This window comes from Callorhinus ursinus, unplaced genomic scaffold (genome assembly GCF_003265705.2).
Source record: "Callorhinus ursinus isolate GAN/ISIS: 27379988/994484 unplaced genomic scaffold, GSC_fseal_2.0 scaffold12, whole genome shotgun sequence".
NCBI classification, from domain to species: Eukaryota; Metazoa; Chordata; class Mammalia; order Carnivora; family Otariidae; genus Callorhinus; species Callorhinus ursinus.
Window position 1 is genome coordinate 78559513 of NW_027397074.1, and position 15735 is coordinate 78575247.

Sequence of the window (15735 nt, forward strand, 5' to 3'; positions counted from 1 at the left end):
GCCAGTGAGGACCAGAGTTCTGCTCCTACCCACAGAAGCCAGCTGGGCTCTCCAGGTCGTATCTGTGAAGACCCCCACCCCAGCTCCCTTGTGCCATCTTCCTCCCTCCCCGACCTGTCATGAAGCAGAAGACTGTCACCTTTGCTCTTCGAACAGAGTCTTCTGTATGTTTGGGGGGCGGCGGGGAGGGAGGGTATCACGTCTGCATGTGTGAGCACTTGGGTTCAGATAAAGGACGGGGATGGTGACCTGCAGACGTTCGAGCAGCAGATATCCAGTCTCTTCACACCCTGAGCACTGTTGTCTTCGAAAGACAGAAAAGCTGTCTACCCCTCAGCCTTCCCTAGCTGCTTTTCTGCTAAAGGATCCATTCATTGCGAAGATAGAGATGCACGCCTTTCCTGGCAGCTGTAACCCCACCTTTTTTGGGGGGGTTCCCCATTCTGTGTTCACCAAACGACCACGAGAAATGAAGATTCTCCTTTTGTTCATTTTCCCCTCCCTCCCTTTACATGGCTAGCTCATCACCTCCCGTGCTCCCACCTACACACAGAGCAAGGAGAAGGTATCTGCAGTGGTCTTTAAAAAAGTCTTTCAAGAGTTTTTGGCAGGATTTTCAATTTCCTGCCAATATGTCTTTATTTGACTCGTTCCCCTTCCTTCCCCTGTCTTCTATATTTTATAGGGAATATTTTTTTTTCTTGCGAAGGGAAATCGGATTGCTAATAGAAATGCAATGGCGAAAACACTAGGCATGATTTAGGACCACCAGGGGGTCCTCATTTTTCTAAGAACGATTTTATGGCACTTTATAATTTACATATGCATACATTATCTCATGTGGTAACAGAGGTACCAATGGCATTGCCTGGCTTCCAGAATCATTGACAAATCTTTCTTTTCTCTTCCTTTCCCCCAGCCCTATTTCCAGTCTCCTAACTAACATGAGGATATGCTGAAGGAGTATCTGTGGGTTTTAAACAAATACTATATTAAGATTTTGTGCTTTAAAATGAAAGCGGCTTGTAGTATATCTACTACGAAGTATAGCTACTTCATTTTGAAAAGCGTGTATCTGCCAAGAGGAGATAAGGATCCCCTGACCCTAACATCTCTCTTTCGTAGGGATAAAAGGAGACAGATTTTGTAACTTTTATTGAATTTATTTATTTATTTTAAAGATTTTATTTATTTATTTGACAGAGAGAGAGACACAGCGAGAGAGGGAACACAAGCAGGGGGAGTGGGAGAGGGAGAAGCAGGCTTCCTGCCGAGCAGGGAGCCCGATGCGGGGCTCGATCCCAGGACCCTGGGACCATGACCTCAGCTGAAGGCAGACGCTTCACCGACTGAGCCACCCAGGTGCCCCACTTTTATTGAATTTAGTAGACATTTATATGATCCAGTCACCATCATATAGAAATTAGAACTTGACTCTAGGTTCAATTACTGCAGTGGGGTTATTTTTTCTGCTCTTTTCCTTTCTTCATCAGCCTTGTCTGAGAGTATTTAGATTCGTGGGTTTTTTCCCAACCGCCAAATTCTAAGAAAGAGGCAAAGGTGACTCGGGAATTAATGAAAGTCACCCAGGGAGAGAGGGACAAACCTGAGACTTGAATTCAGTTCTGGCCCTGGATCTTGCTCTTCTAACATTTAAAAATCATATTTAAATCATTTTAGGAGACAATTTGAACAAATTTGAACATTGACTGGATTATTTGCATATATTCAAAAATCGCTGTTACCTATTTTAGGTGTGTTAATGGTAATATGAGTACATCTTCCTAAAAAGACCTTAAATTTGTAGGTAGACCCTGAAATAGTTGTGGCTGAAATGATAAGAAGTCTGGAATTTGCTTCAAAATAATATAGGAGGTGGGGAATTGGCAGGTGTACGGATAAACAGGATGGGTCATGAGTTGATCGTTGAAGCTAGGTGCTGGGTATATAGGGATTCATCACACTATTTTTGCTACTTTTTTATATATGTCTGCAATTTCCCATAATAAAAATTATAAATTAAGTAATAAAAATTAAAAGCGTGTTTTGCCCAGGTACTACCTTCCCAGACAAATAACACTGCGTAAGATCCTAATTTTGGGGTTTGGATCTAGTTTCTGCTGGGAACCAACCTATCAAATCTCAAAGTAGTTTGCAGAACAGACATCAGGATTGAGAGAGCAGTTAAATATTCAGGCACAAATGGGTCACTGTTGAGGGAAGCCAAGAATCCCCTGGAAATGCAGGGAGCATGTCATTGAGTTACCAAAAATAAGCACAGCTTCTGACAGATGTCCCCTCTGAGAAAAGCACAACTGTGCTCTCTTCGTCTGTGGAGTCAGCACCAAGGACCCCCAAAATAGCACCAACAATGCTTTGTTGAAGAGCCAAAGAATAACGAAAGACGTTTTGAGTTCCTTCCCCCACACGCCTATTGGCCTTCCTTCATAGAGCCTTCTCCAAAAGAAACCTTCTTGGGCACCACTGGTAGGTGGGTAAATCAGTGGAGGCTCTTTAGAGGACAGTTTAACAGAATCAAAATTTTGAAGGCATTTGCAGCAATTCTCTTTCTTGCAGTTTTCCCTCAGCTATATTCACGTGCAGACACTTATACAAGGATATTTACTGCAGCATTGTTTACTATCGCAAACACCATAAACAAGTTCACATTCATTCTTGGGGAATGGCAACGGTGAATATGACCATATGGCGGAATACCATGCAGCCATTAAAACAATCAAGGTCCATCTCAGTGTGTTGATATAGGGAGATGTACAAGATAGTGCTTGAAGTGAAAGCACTAGGCATGTGGTTTGGTCCTGTAGGAGACCAACAGTTTCTGGAAGGTGTGGAGGATTATCCTTGAATGCAGTTGAGGCTCAACCTAGGCTGAGGGAGGAGAATGGACAGAGATGATGTTCAGTTCTGGCTTTGTCTAATCACAAAGCGTGTGCCTCCAACATTTAATGGGCACTTTAGGTTGACACAGTTGGCCTTCTGAAATTCTGGTGTCACGTGCTTGAGGATTCGGCCACTCTCTGCTATGTTCCCCATTTTGCTGGCCCTGTGTGCCCCAGAGTGCTTACTGAAGGAGCCCCTAAATTCTGGGACCAGAAAGAGCAAGCAGAACTCATGCTCCTATGGATAAGCAAGGACCATCTGGCCACTGTCAGCCACTGGGATCTTGGCTTCCTGAGTTCTCTCACTGCAGGTGGGATGCAGTGTCTTCTTACTATATTTTTTTCCAGGGATTTCTTTTGAGGCAAGATGGAAAAGCCTGCACGAGGACTTTTCCACTTCCAGTCCTTGCTCTGCAAGAACCTGGCATGTGATGCCTATGAGGCTCTTCCTCCTTTGTGTGTCTTTCTTCTTCTTCCTCCTTCTTTTTTTCAGGAGAGATTAAATGAAGCTTAAAAACCTCTGTAGAAGGTCAGAGAAGACATGACAGAGAACTGTTGTAAAGTCATTACTGCCTTTCTCCAAAATATGAAATTTCTGCATCAGATTTGTCTAAAATCAGGGGAATCCTATGTTTTTAATTTCTGGAAGTCAGCATTGAGTCTCTGAGGTTGAACTATCTCTATCACCATACCCAACATACCCTTATGTAAGCCATCAAGTATGGAGGTAAGGGAGGAGTGGTGCAGACTCCCACAGGGATCTGCTGAAGACTAAGGGAGAAAATCTTTCACACACAGGCTGAAAACAAGTTCAGAAATCAGGTGGGGCCCACAAGGCTGCTGTGGTCAGTGTGGGGGTCCAGCCATGAGCCCGAGTCTGCTCAGGCGCTTTGCTCTTGAAGCCCCTGTAACCAGCATGTGGAGGTGGTAACTTACTCAGTAAGAGCCCAGCACAGGTAGAGAAGCCCGTCCTTAATCAATAAGAATTGATTATGCTGGGCTTTCAAGTCTTTGCAGAAAGAGACCTCAGGCAGGGGATCTTAACCTTGACTGGAAGGAGAGGAGAGAGATGGGGCTTCTAAAATTCTGTTCTGAGAGGACAACAAGATGAAGGGAAATTTCTAGCTGGAATTCCCTCCCTGTTTGCCCCCTCTTCCTAGCCATTCAAGCAATCAGACAATGGGTGGAATCAGTGAAAAGCTTGCCTTCAGCTATCCAGATTCCTTAACTTATACTCTAGGTAATGATTTCCTGTCACTTTGTTTCCTGCTCTGGGCTCTTGCATTTCAAAGTGTGGCGAACTGGGCATCATTTTCGACAGAGAGCTGACTAATGGAGATTGTAGCCTGATGATTGCTTCCTGGGCTTTGCATGTCATCCTTCTATAAATACAGCCTGGGATCATTTTGGCTTTTCACCAGTAGCCCTCCCTGGCTGTAGCCCTCCCTCTGTGGTCAACCAAGATCTCTCTAGTCTCTTCATGTTGCACCTGTGCCTAATCTGTCCTCCCCAACTCCGCCTGTCCATCACTGGCTTCTCTGTCTCTAAATTTACCACATTTCAGATTCCCACTCTTAGACAATATGGCATGAGATTAGCAGGAGCCAGAACTATTCAAACTCTGTTCTCTTTCACTATTGTCTAGGAAGAAAAAACATCTTCAAATTGGAAAGAGTATTAAGTAAACGCAGGGTGGTGGAAAAACCACCGTGTACAAAGTGGCAGTACATGTTCCAGTGAAGGGGGCTCACACTACAGAGCCCTGGGGTCAGAGGCCAGCTCCACTTTTGAGTAAGCATGTGACCTTGGACAAGTAATTGAATCTCTTTGAAATTATTTCCCTACCTCTAAAAGGAGGCACTTTGAGGGGCGCCTGGGTGGCTCAGTCGATTAAGCGGCTGCCTTTGGCTCAGGTCATGATCCCGGGGTCCTGGGATCAAGCCCCACATCGGGCTCCTCGCTCAGCGGGGAACCTGCTTCTCCCCTGCCTGCCACTTCCCCTGCTTGTGCTTGCTCTCTGTCTCTCGCTCTCTCGCTCGTTCACTTGCTCTGTGTCAAATAAATAAATAAAATATTTTAATAAATAAATAAATAAATAAATAAATAAAAGGACGCACTTTGAGTCCTTCATCTCTAGGCAACTTTTCAAAGACTCAAACTTCAATACCCTACCATAAAATACCCTATGAAGCTTATTACTTGGTCCCTTTTTGAAAACATATGGCTTTTTGGAGTTCCAGAGTTAGGTGGAAAAGACAAAGTCTGGCTTCATGCTCTAAACCTTAGGATGTTTTGTTGATCTCATTATGCATGACACATTATGGAAACAAGAGCATGGATGTATTCCACCTACTTCCAAAGCTTACATTCTGAAAAAAGGTAATAGGAGTAAGAGGAAAACTTCTCCTATTGGGACATCTTCATAATCTCTTGGTTCTGGCACTTTCTACTCATGAGAGCGACTTGGGGTATTATTAGGGAAAAGTGGGGTTGTCCTATGGGCTTCATCTCGAATTCTAACATGGCTGACTGGAAGGTCTTCTTCTCAGTTCTTGGCATCTTGTGACAATTAGCTTGGCCCCTTGGTACTACAGGCCTTCATATGTTCAGCATCCAAAGATCAGAAGAATCCCAACATGTATAGATTCTTCATATCAACTCAGGAGAAGATTTAAAACATCCTGAGATGGATGAGAAGCTTCTCACCAGGTGGCCGTGTTTTTAGTGGAAGATGGTCAGGCTGACAAAGGCCTGTTCCATCACCTCATCCTACAGAACTCGGCAAGAATCAGAAGAAACAATAATTGGTCTCTTTGACTGCAGACCTTTGCCACTTAAGAGTCCACAATGGCTCCCTGGTGCTTCTGAAGAGCACCCTCCACAAAGTTTGCTTAAAGTCTAAATAACTTTGTCCTGGGGTGTGTCAGGAAGTGGTCCTATGATCTCCCAGTCACAGTGGGTAATTTTTGAGGAATCATGAGACAGATAAATAAAATTGGATAAACCATCAGATGGGATCCCAACCATGGAAAATCAGCTCAATGTCAATGCCAGGCAATAAACTAAGATTTCTTTAAAGAAGGAGGGGACCATGAGATCTAGAAGGGCACAGGGGCCCCAGGGATGGCAGGTGCATGCTGAGAAGTTATACCATACAAGCTGTATTTTGAAATATTTTAATAGATTACTTGGCTGGAAAATTTCAGGGGCTACTGTAGATGGAAATGTGTGTGTACTTTAGAAAATTTTTTTAAATTGTCATCCATAGAGCTTTGTGGATAAGATAGAGAAATAAGGAATGTAGTATTTTGGAGTGCGTTTTCAGCTTGTGGTTGATTACCCATAAGTTTTATGAATATTTCTGGGTCAACATGGAAGTGGGTGGTTACTATTAGAGCTTCTGTCTTAGTCTCAATGTTTCCAACATCATTGTCAAAAACTGGGAGAAGAACAGAAAAGATATGCATGTCAAATTTGCCAGTGACCTGGAGCCAGGAAGGACTGCTAATGTATTCACTGACAGCATCAAATTCAAAGTGATTTTGATTGGATTTAACCTTGAGCTGAAACAAAAAATATAAAGCCCTACGTTTTGAGTTCAAGATCAGTTGTACACATGCAGAATGGGGAGATGTAGCTTGGCAGAGGTCCATCTGAAAACATCTTAGTATTTCAGGGTGCATGGCTAGCCCATTCGGAGGAACATGTGACTCTTGATCTCGGGGTTGTGAATTTAAGCCCCACATGGGGTGTAGAAATTACTTAAATAAATAAACTTTAAGAAAGAGGAAAAGAAAACCTGCAGGATTTCAGTTGACCACAAGCTTAATGGGATGTAGCTTTAAAACTAAGCTAACGGTCTTCAGGTTCTCTTACCAGAAGTAAACTGTCCAGGCACGAAGTATTTTTTCACCCTACATATTATGCTGGTCAAAGATCTGGTGAACCATGTGTAATTGTTGACCTTTACAATTTTAAGAGAGGCACTGAATTAGGCTGTGCATAGAGGAGAGTGTCTAGGGTGAGAATAACCATAATACATGAAAAAATTGGGATTTCTTTTTATCACTATTTAACCAAAATGTATTGATCATTAAGTATGTGCCAGGCACAATAATAGTTCTTGGAAATGCTCATAAATAGACACACAGCACGGTCCTATTGTCAAGGTGCTGATAATCTAGATGGGCATCAGAGGCAAACAACATAAGGCAGATGAAGGAGATGCTACAGAGTGATGAGCATTGCAGGGGCAGGTGCGAGGAATTCTGGTTAGAAGAGTCAGGAAGAGGATCACGAAAGCTCAGAGGAAGTGAACTTTGAGAACCATAACCTTTTAAAGTTAGAAGAAACCTGTTTTTTTTTTTTTCTTTTCCTGATGCTTGTAAAAGAGGGGAACGACTTCTCAACAGTTGCTTTGGCTCCAAAACTCTTTGGTATGGCGGGGTCCCTCTTATATCTGAGGATTGGTCCCTGTGTGACAAGGTCACACAGCTAGTTGCAGTCTTAGAGTTAGAATTCCATGGCCACGTGGTCCTACTGAATTTCATCCAATTGTCTTTTCCTGCGGGCTAATTTTTTCCCAATTGCTAAACTGTATTTTGCATGATTTTCTGGTAGAATTCAGCTGGACCGCCAAATTTAGAATTGCCTGACAATTTGACAGGCACATACTCATTCCTTTGTCCAGATCACAAAGCCTATGACCAGAATAGATCCACCCTCAACCCAGAGCAGGTGGCTCACCACTAGGTATGTCCCAGGCCCCTCTCCAAGGATTCTTGCCAAGGACAGGATGGATGTGAAAAGACCTCAGGCTTGTGAGTGAAGGAAAAATAAGCTGTAGTGGAAATTCTATGACACTGAGAAAAGGCAGCCTTGAAAAATAAAGGAAATAATCATACTGACTTCAGTGAGGTAAGTGCATATGCCTTTGACCCTATTTATAGTAAAGGAAGGAGAAAGAATCAAAAGATAAATTCTATAGTTTATTATCTTAAAAGCACATGTGCCCTGCTGTTTGCACAGCAAGAGGATCCCCAGAAGTTATTGACTGGGGCTTCATGATCAGAATTTGCATCTAGAAGCTTCTTTTTCATTGACTCTGTCTTTCTATGCTGAGATAACTCTCCTCAAAGGTAGGGTGGGCTCCCATGGGTGGATTGTCCCCCTGCCACCCCACCCCCTGCTTTTCCCTGCTGTCCTCATTAGCTCTGGCTCCATTAGAATCCCTGGGGTCCAAAGACCACCTAGTTCCAGTTGGAAACTCCTAGAACCCAGAAGATTCTCTCCATACTCTATAGTCTTCTCTTTATCTACATCATCTCATGGTTTTGCTATTGATACAAACGAGATCTTAATACTCCTTACAATGGTTAATTTTATGTGTCAGCTTGGGGGAGCCACAGTACCCAGATATTTGGTCAAACATCCAAGCTGGATGTTGCTGTGAAGGTGTTTTTTAGATGAAATGAACATTTAAAGCAGTAGACTTTGAGTAAAGCCAATTACACTGCATAATTTGGGTGAGCCTCATCCAATCAGTTGAAGGCCTAAATAGAAAACAGTGAGGTCCCCAGAAGGAAGACGAAATTCTGCCTTACATCGCCTTGGAGTTGAGCTGCAACATCAATGCTTCCCTGGGTGCCCAGCCTGCAGGCTTACTGTGCGGGTTTTGGACTTGTTAGCCTCCACAATCATGGGAGTGAATTCCTTAAAATCTCTCTCTCTCTCTCTCTCGCACTCTCACTCACTTGCTCACTCTCCTGCTCTCTCTCTTTCTCTCTCAATAGGATAGAGACACACACATCTTATCAGTTCTGGCTCTCTACCCTCATACACTCTTCCAAATAGAGGACCCATAGTTCAAGCCCCCGCTTAGTTTTTCCCTAGACCCCAGAAATAATCTCAGTCCCTCCTTGACAGGAAAATCAGGCTCCAGACATGAACTTCCTCACTTTCCAAGCAGTTACCTGGGCTTGTACATGCCCTCACCTGTTACCCTGAAAATAAGAAAAGTTGACCCTTCTCCTGTTTTGGGTTAGTCCCTTTCCCTGTGCTCTGGATCTGAATGAACCCTTCGCTTCTTCCCCCAAACCAGGACCTGGCTCCATCTATCATCACCACTCTCTCCAGTACGTAGAGACTCAACATCCATCTCCTTCCCCAGTACCTAAAAGTGTGTTCAACTATCTCCCACGTTTTATAAAAGGAAGCAAAACAAAATCTCCCCAAACCTCAAATGGCACCTTATCTCCCTCCTTCCCTTCACAGCCAAGTGCTTCCTCCCACTCATTCTCCAGCCACCACATTCTGCCTTCCGCCCCTCACTGTGCCATGAAAGCCACGCCACCAAAGACACAGTGGTCCCTGGCTGCCAAGTTCAAGGGCAGCTTTTTGATCCTGACTTTTCCTGGCCCTTCTGCAGCCTCCGACACTGACCACTGCCCTTCCTGGGCCTCCCAACCCCCAGATGCCACGACTTCATTCCTCCTGGCATTCCCAAAGTGAAGGATTCCAACCACTGGTGACAGAAGGGGTCATTTTAGATGCTGTAAGACCACAACCAGGGCTGGGTATACCGTGTAAAATCTCTGCATTTCAGCCCTGCCTCGATGCAGGATAAAATGGGAGTTGCAGAGTGAGAAGAGAAATTCTCTCTTAATTCTCTTCCAATTCTTGTGATTGGAACAACGAAAAAGGCTCTGTTTGCAATTAGTGTGGCTTTAACATTTTTTCTAATGCTTGCTGATCTTTTCTAAAATAAAAAAGGAGAGCAGTCTTGGAGCCTTCTCTGGGCCAATCGTCACCAGCTGGAATGTAGAAACAGCGTTTTCTTTATTTCCATTTGCGGTTATTTTTTAGGAGTACTATCTGTGGGCGGGAAGGGATGTTACTTTCTCGTTTATTATACTGATAATACGTTTCCTTTCAAATAGTCTCATAAAAATTAATTAAAGTTGAGGTGAACTGAGAAAAAAACTAAGAAAACCATAGCCCAGGTGAGACAGGCCTGGGGTAGGCAAATGCCCCACGTCTGGGAAACTGGCTTCCCCGCTGGTGTTTCTCAGGACTCTGACCTTGACCCTCATTTCTCGCCCAATACATTTGTGATTTCTTGTCTGGTCACATAGATTTGATGTAATGTTGACTCCAGTATCTCTGTAGCTCTCTCCTGAGCTGTTAATGCAGATTTAACCACCTATGGGATAGCCTCACTAGATAGCCCACAGGCCGGCCACATTCAGCATTTTCTAAACTAAAGCCATCATCATCCTTTCCGTCCTATATGCACTACCCCCCAAAGAATGACACCAGCTTGTTATCATCTAAGCGGGAAAACTGGGAGTCACCCTTTGGACCTTCCTCTCCCTCATCACCGCTCTCTTTTACTCGACCTGAGTGGGCTCCCTCCTTTCCCTCCTATCTGCCTGCACTCAGACGCCTCACCTCTTGGAAGGGTCTAACTGGCCTCCCTACCTCCGGTGTCATGCCCTTCACATTCAGTGCCATGGGGCCTTGGAGTCTGAGGGTACCTACTATTCCCCTCCTTAGCCTCAGGCTGCTATTTTCAGCCACATAAGGAGACAAAGGGGCCATTTGAGGATCATGTCTTAACCTGAGGTCCACAAATGAGCCATGGGGGTGACTTGAACCCACTGAGATTGATCGCAAAGCTTTGTGCATATGGCTGTAAGTGCATTTTTTCTAGGACATGAGCCCACGACTGTTGTCAGCTCCTCAGGGGGATCTTTAAGGCCAAGAGGGGTACCCCTTCTTGCCACACTGAACCATCATGAAGATTAACAAGTAGATCAAGTGAGACTGGATAGCATTTAAGGTTCTCTCCTCCAGCTTCAATCAGTCTTTCCCTGGGAGCCTCCCCATCATCAGTACCCTTTCCCCCACAAACATATACCTTTTAAAGCCCTCGACTTTTACGAAGGCAAACTGCTTAGATAATAACATTCACTGTTGTAGGGACCTCCATCTTATATGAGCAAAGAAGATAATTTGGATAGATATATGCCTCCAGGAAGGAAAAATGCAGAGCTACAATGCCAAAGGTAACTTTCAAATAATATTCTTCAAAACTCCAGGTAGGGTACATGGGGCTTTGGGGGAAGGAGCATATGTGTCTCAATGGTACAGAGAAAGAAATGTGGGGTTTTGGGGTGATCATTATTATAACAAAAATAACTGCCATTTATCAAGTTTACTATTGCCAGGTGCTGTGCAAATCACTCTGTGACATTAAGTCCTGTCGCTGTCATTTACCACATGAAGACGCTAAGGCGGGGAGTAATGAACTTACCCACAGTCACAAGGCTAGACAGTTGGGGGGCTGGAATTCAAAGCCGGATCTGTTTGACCCTAATCACGATGCTGTGCCAACAAAAGCATGATAGATTTTTCAGAGTTTCTGCTGCTATGTAAACTGCAAAACAAGAGTCACAGTCAAGCTTGTTCTGTGCTGTGAGAATTACAAATATTTTATCAAGATAGAAAATAAAAATCTACACTTCTCTCTCTGAAGGCTCTGTGCTCCCCCCCTCCCCCCCCCACAAACATTTCATTCAGACTACGTCTATGGGTTTTTTGAGGGTAGCGGGTGGAGAGATGAAGTTGCTTGCTCAATTAGTGATTATATGATGGCACAGAGACACACTTTGAAGCATGGGCTTTCATGCAAGAGTTTTTGCAGTGGCCTCCTTAGACTTCAGGAACAGCATCCTGGGAATGGAGGAGCAGCTCTGCCATGCAGGGCTGTAGGGGGGCTGCAGGAGGCCGTCCAGACCCAACTGGCCTCTCCCTCTCATCCCCCTGGTGTTACAGGGACCCATGGGTTCAGCGAAGATGCTGGGGTTGGTGTCCACAGAACGGAACCAGCCTTCATGCCCGAAGGTTGCCAAGACTTTCAGGGAGAAGAACCCCTGCAGCATCACAAAGGTCGGACTAAATTTGAGGGAACTCTGAAGTGAAAGGTTAAGATATTGGGACATAGGCGTCAGAAAGATACCGGAGGAATAGAGGTGGTGCTGGTGCAATAGAAGGGATAACCATCACCCACCATTTATTGAGCACTTACTAGGTGCCAGGTACCAATCCAAGGAATTTACATCTAATCCTCACAACCATGGAAGACACCAAATCCATTTCTTTTTCCTCCAGGAAATACAGACCCCATTTCCCAGCCTGCCTTGCAGTTGGAGGAGCCATGTGACTAAGTTCTGGGTCCTACAGGATGTGCATCGCTTCTCCTGCCTAGCCCATCCCCAAATCATCTCTCTCCACCTAGCAGTTAGCAGAATCACAAAACAGAAGGAACATGGGCCCTTAAATGTCCCTGTGGAAGGCCGCGCATCCAATACCCACTTGGACCATCACATGTGTGAAGCAAACCTTTAGATGTTAAGCCATTAAGATTTGAGGGCTTATCTGTTATAGCAGCTGGAGTCCCCTGCCAGATCCCGCAAGCCCACGAGCAGTGCTGTTCCTATCATCATTTCCAAATGAGGATCTTCAAACAGAAAGCTCTCCCAAGGCCACAGCTCATAAGTGCTAGTGTCAGGACTCAAACCCAAGCCACTGGGCCCCAGAGTCCCTGCTGGCAGCCTCTAGTTCTTTCCTATAAAGGGTTGTGGGGACTGAAGGAGACAGTGCATGTGCAGTGCTAGCACGGTGACTGACACTTGAAGCTGTTATTGTTCATGATTGTGATGAGTGTCCTCTGGGCCTTCACGGACTCGTAAAGATCCTGCCCTACCACCTTGCTACTTCCCTACTCCCATGCTGACCCTAACTCACTCTGTCTGTGTCTCTGACAGTCTTTAGGGAATGCACTTACTATCTTCCTGCCTTCTTTTTTTGGAGCAATTATAGGTGTAGCGTGAGGTTGCACGTGCAAGCTGGGGCACACACGGGTTCCCTGTGGAACGAGGCTGACGGCACTACAGCGAAGTTACTGGTTTTTCTCACCAGCTTGAAAGAACCTCTCGCAGGTATGTGAATCAGATTGGAGGATAAATCGAAGTTGGGGGGAATCGCTAATCTGATAGAAGACCAAATGGAGACTCTTAACCATTCTCAACAGGCTGGAATGATGGGGCCAATGCCAAGAAGAGATCTAATAGAGAAAAGCAAATGGCAGATTCTTCGAGGAAGAGGACCCAAAAGGTCATTGACTGGAGCTTCTGATTAAATCCTTGAGTAGATGGATTACCTGCCTCCTGATTTTTACTATTCTAGTCACACCTGTTTCTATCTGATTATCTCCAGGCGTGTGAAGAAATTACTGTATCTGTTTTAAAATCTTGTTAAACTCCAATTAAGTGCCCTGGGCCGGCTTAGATTTTTAAACCCCAAGCTTTTAAAGCAGATGTCTCTGAAGCAGACTGGTATGTAATCCCGAGTGTGTGATCTTTGCTTTGGGAAGTATTTAGTGAGTCAACTTCAGCATTGTTGGGTATTGATAGAACAGTGGTCCTGTGGGGAGGAGAGGGGGTGCTGAATCTACGGGTGAGCTGGTCATTCTGTTTGTTCCAGTCACCCGAAGCAAAAGGGGCCACACAAAGGGCAAATATGTATTCTTCTAGTAAACTAGAAGGCAGGTAATTAGGACCAATTTACTAGTTTTCCACAAGAGAAATGTTAAGAGGTTTGATATCTGGCTAAGTTGTTAAAATCTCAGCCCCTCCAAAATGTTCTAACTTTAAAAGACTCAGAGTAAACTATTTCGACTCCATCTAGCAGGAAAAAAAAGGGGTAGACTGAGTGAGTGGCATTGGGATCACTATGAATTAAAATACAAAACCAGTCTTTCCTAAATTGAGCTAGGCATCAGCGGCTCTGGTGTTGCCTCCTAAACCACAGTCTCCGAGGACATGGCCTGGGAACTTGCATTTTAGCAAGGTCCTAAGACAGTTCTTCTGCATATGTAAGCCTCTGGAATAGAAAGAAAATACCTCTAAATATTCCCCGTTTCTTTAGAGAAACAGAGGACCTACCATTTGAAGCAATAATTTATGTTCTGCTAACTAGTTTATGCAGCTCTGGTTTTATTCAAGATTCCTATTTTTATACAAAAATATAATTGAGCAGAAAAAACCCATGCTATTCAATACTCTATGGAAAGCCTAGTGGTTTGGATTCTAAACCCATGACCAAGTCACCTCCCCCATCCCCACCCCCCCGCTTCACTGGACGGCAGAGTACCATACAGAAAACATGTACCCAGAAGAAAAAGGACTCCTGGCTGCTGGGTGTGTGAGCCCAACCTCGAGTCCTAAGAAACATTCACAGTAGGAATGACCAAGGCAAAATACAAAGTGCACGTCCTCCCCAATTTTTTTTTTTACTGTGGGTCAATTCATGTTTGGATATATCCTTATCTGCTCAGCTATCATCATTGTGTGCGGGGCCAATACGTGTGCTCATTATACTGGATGTAGTATAATGTTCAGATGTAGCTAATGTGATGATGTGGAGAGGGCCTCCTTCCTCTTGCGTCCCTTTGCTCTGTGGCCTAGTTTTTGCCTTGGGGGAAAATCCCGGGCAGGTCTTAAGATTTTCCTGGTGCTTGCAATCACAAGAACTGATTTCTTTTCGGAGTTACTATGTCCAGTCCCATGTAATAAGGAAGTCCGCTTAGAACTCTGCTCTTCCTCCAGGTCTTCTGCCTCCCGTACAGGACTGAGACAGGGTGGCTGCTTCGCTCTTTTCTCCACTGGCTCTACCCCCACTGGCTAGCTGCTCTTTCTGGCCCTGGTGAGGTTAGGGGAAGGGATTGAGGGAAAAGGTACCATTTCTGGCTACTGTAATGTTGGCGGTCTCTGGCCTTGGTAGGATTGCAGAGCTGACTCGTCACTCAAGGCTTTCTACCGTGGCTTCTCTGAGATTCCCCACTAGAACCTCCCAATGCCCTTCCAATGAGCCAGGTGATGGCTCCTCTCAATGGCCGCTTAAGCCTCCAACACTCAGGCTTTCAAAATCAGGGTCCGCCCTTCTGCTGGGTCGGTCTGTTCTCCCAGGCCGCGCTCCTGGGCCAGGTCCCTTTGAAGATGGCTCCAGGTCATCTCCTTCTAGCATGTCCCACATTTATTCCACCAGGAAACATCATTGCCCTATAGTTATTTGTGCAAGTGCATATTGTTTCCAGGACAGTTTTTTTTCTCTCTCCCTGTTCGTCTTCTGCCATCTCAAGGCTTTGCCTTTCCATTTTTCAGGCATGTATTATATACTAGTACCCAGTATGCCCCAGAAAGAGGCCTGGCTGCCAGGTAATCCCTAGCAACCCCTGCTGACTTGAGGGGAGGGCAAAGCATCAACCTTTTCTGCAAAGGAATGGTGTCCTCCTTGGTTCTCCAAGGCCTTCTCTTTCATAGGACAGAGGATGGACTAACTCTGGTGACACTGGTTTAATCTCATAAAGTGTCCTGCCTGTGATCTAACATCCATTAGGGCATGGGTGGGCAGGACATGTATTATATTGCTCTCTACCTTTGGGGATTCAGTGCAAACACGCAGACCTCGGGAAGGGCAGGATCAAACATTCTGTTTTGTGTGTATAAGTATAACCATGTCCGTGGGCGCCAGCTGGGCACAGGATAGCCAAAAAACCGATCAAGATGTTTTCTTGAGGAAACAGCATGAATGAGAATGGATATGAAGGCATGTGGTAAATATAAAGTGATGGAAATGTCCATGCTATTCTCCGGTATTTGTGTGGGCCTCAAATTGGTGGGTGGAAAAGCAGAGAATCTGAGAAAATAGGGAGGAGAAAACCACTGAAGGAGTGGTAGAGGGGATGGAAAACTTCACAAGAACAAGTGGACAA

At 44.8% G+C, this 15735-nt stretch overlaps 1 long non-coding RNA gene across 2 annotated transcripts; it reads left to right on the forward strand.

Annotated features, from left to right (window-relative positions):
• Positions 1-19: 19 nt before the first annotated feature.
• On the forward strand, positions 20-13118 carry LOC112810908 (uncharacterized). Of its 2 annotated transcripts, none has more exons than XR_012380156.1 (4): positions 20-164; positions 10881-10966; positions 12774-12901; positions 12994-13118. It is a non-coding gene; the product is annotated as an uncharacterized lncRNA (long non-coding RNA). The 2 variants fall into 2 exon arrangements; XR_003204910.2 differs by having other exon boundaries at positions 12783-12901.
• The last annotated feature ends 2617 nt before the right edge of the window (positions 13119-15735 follow it).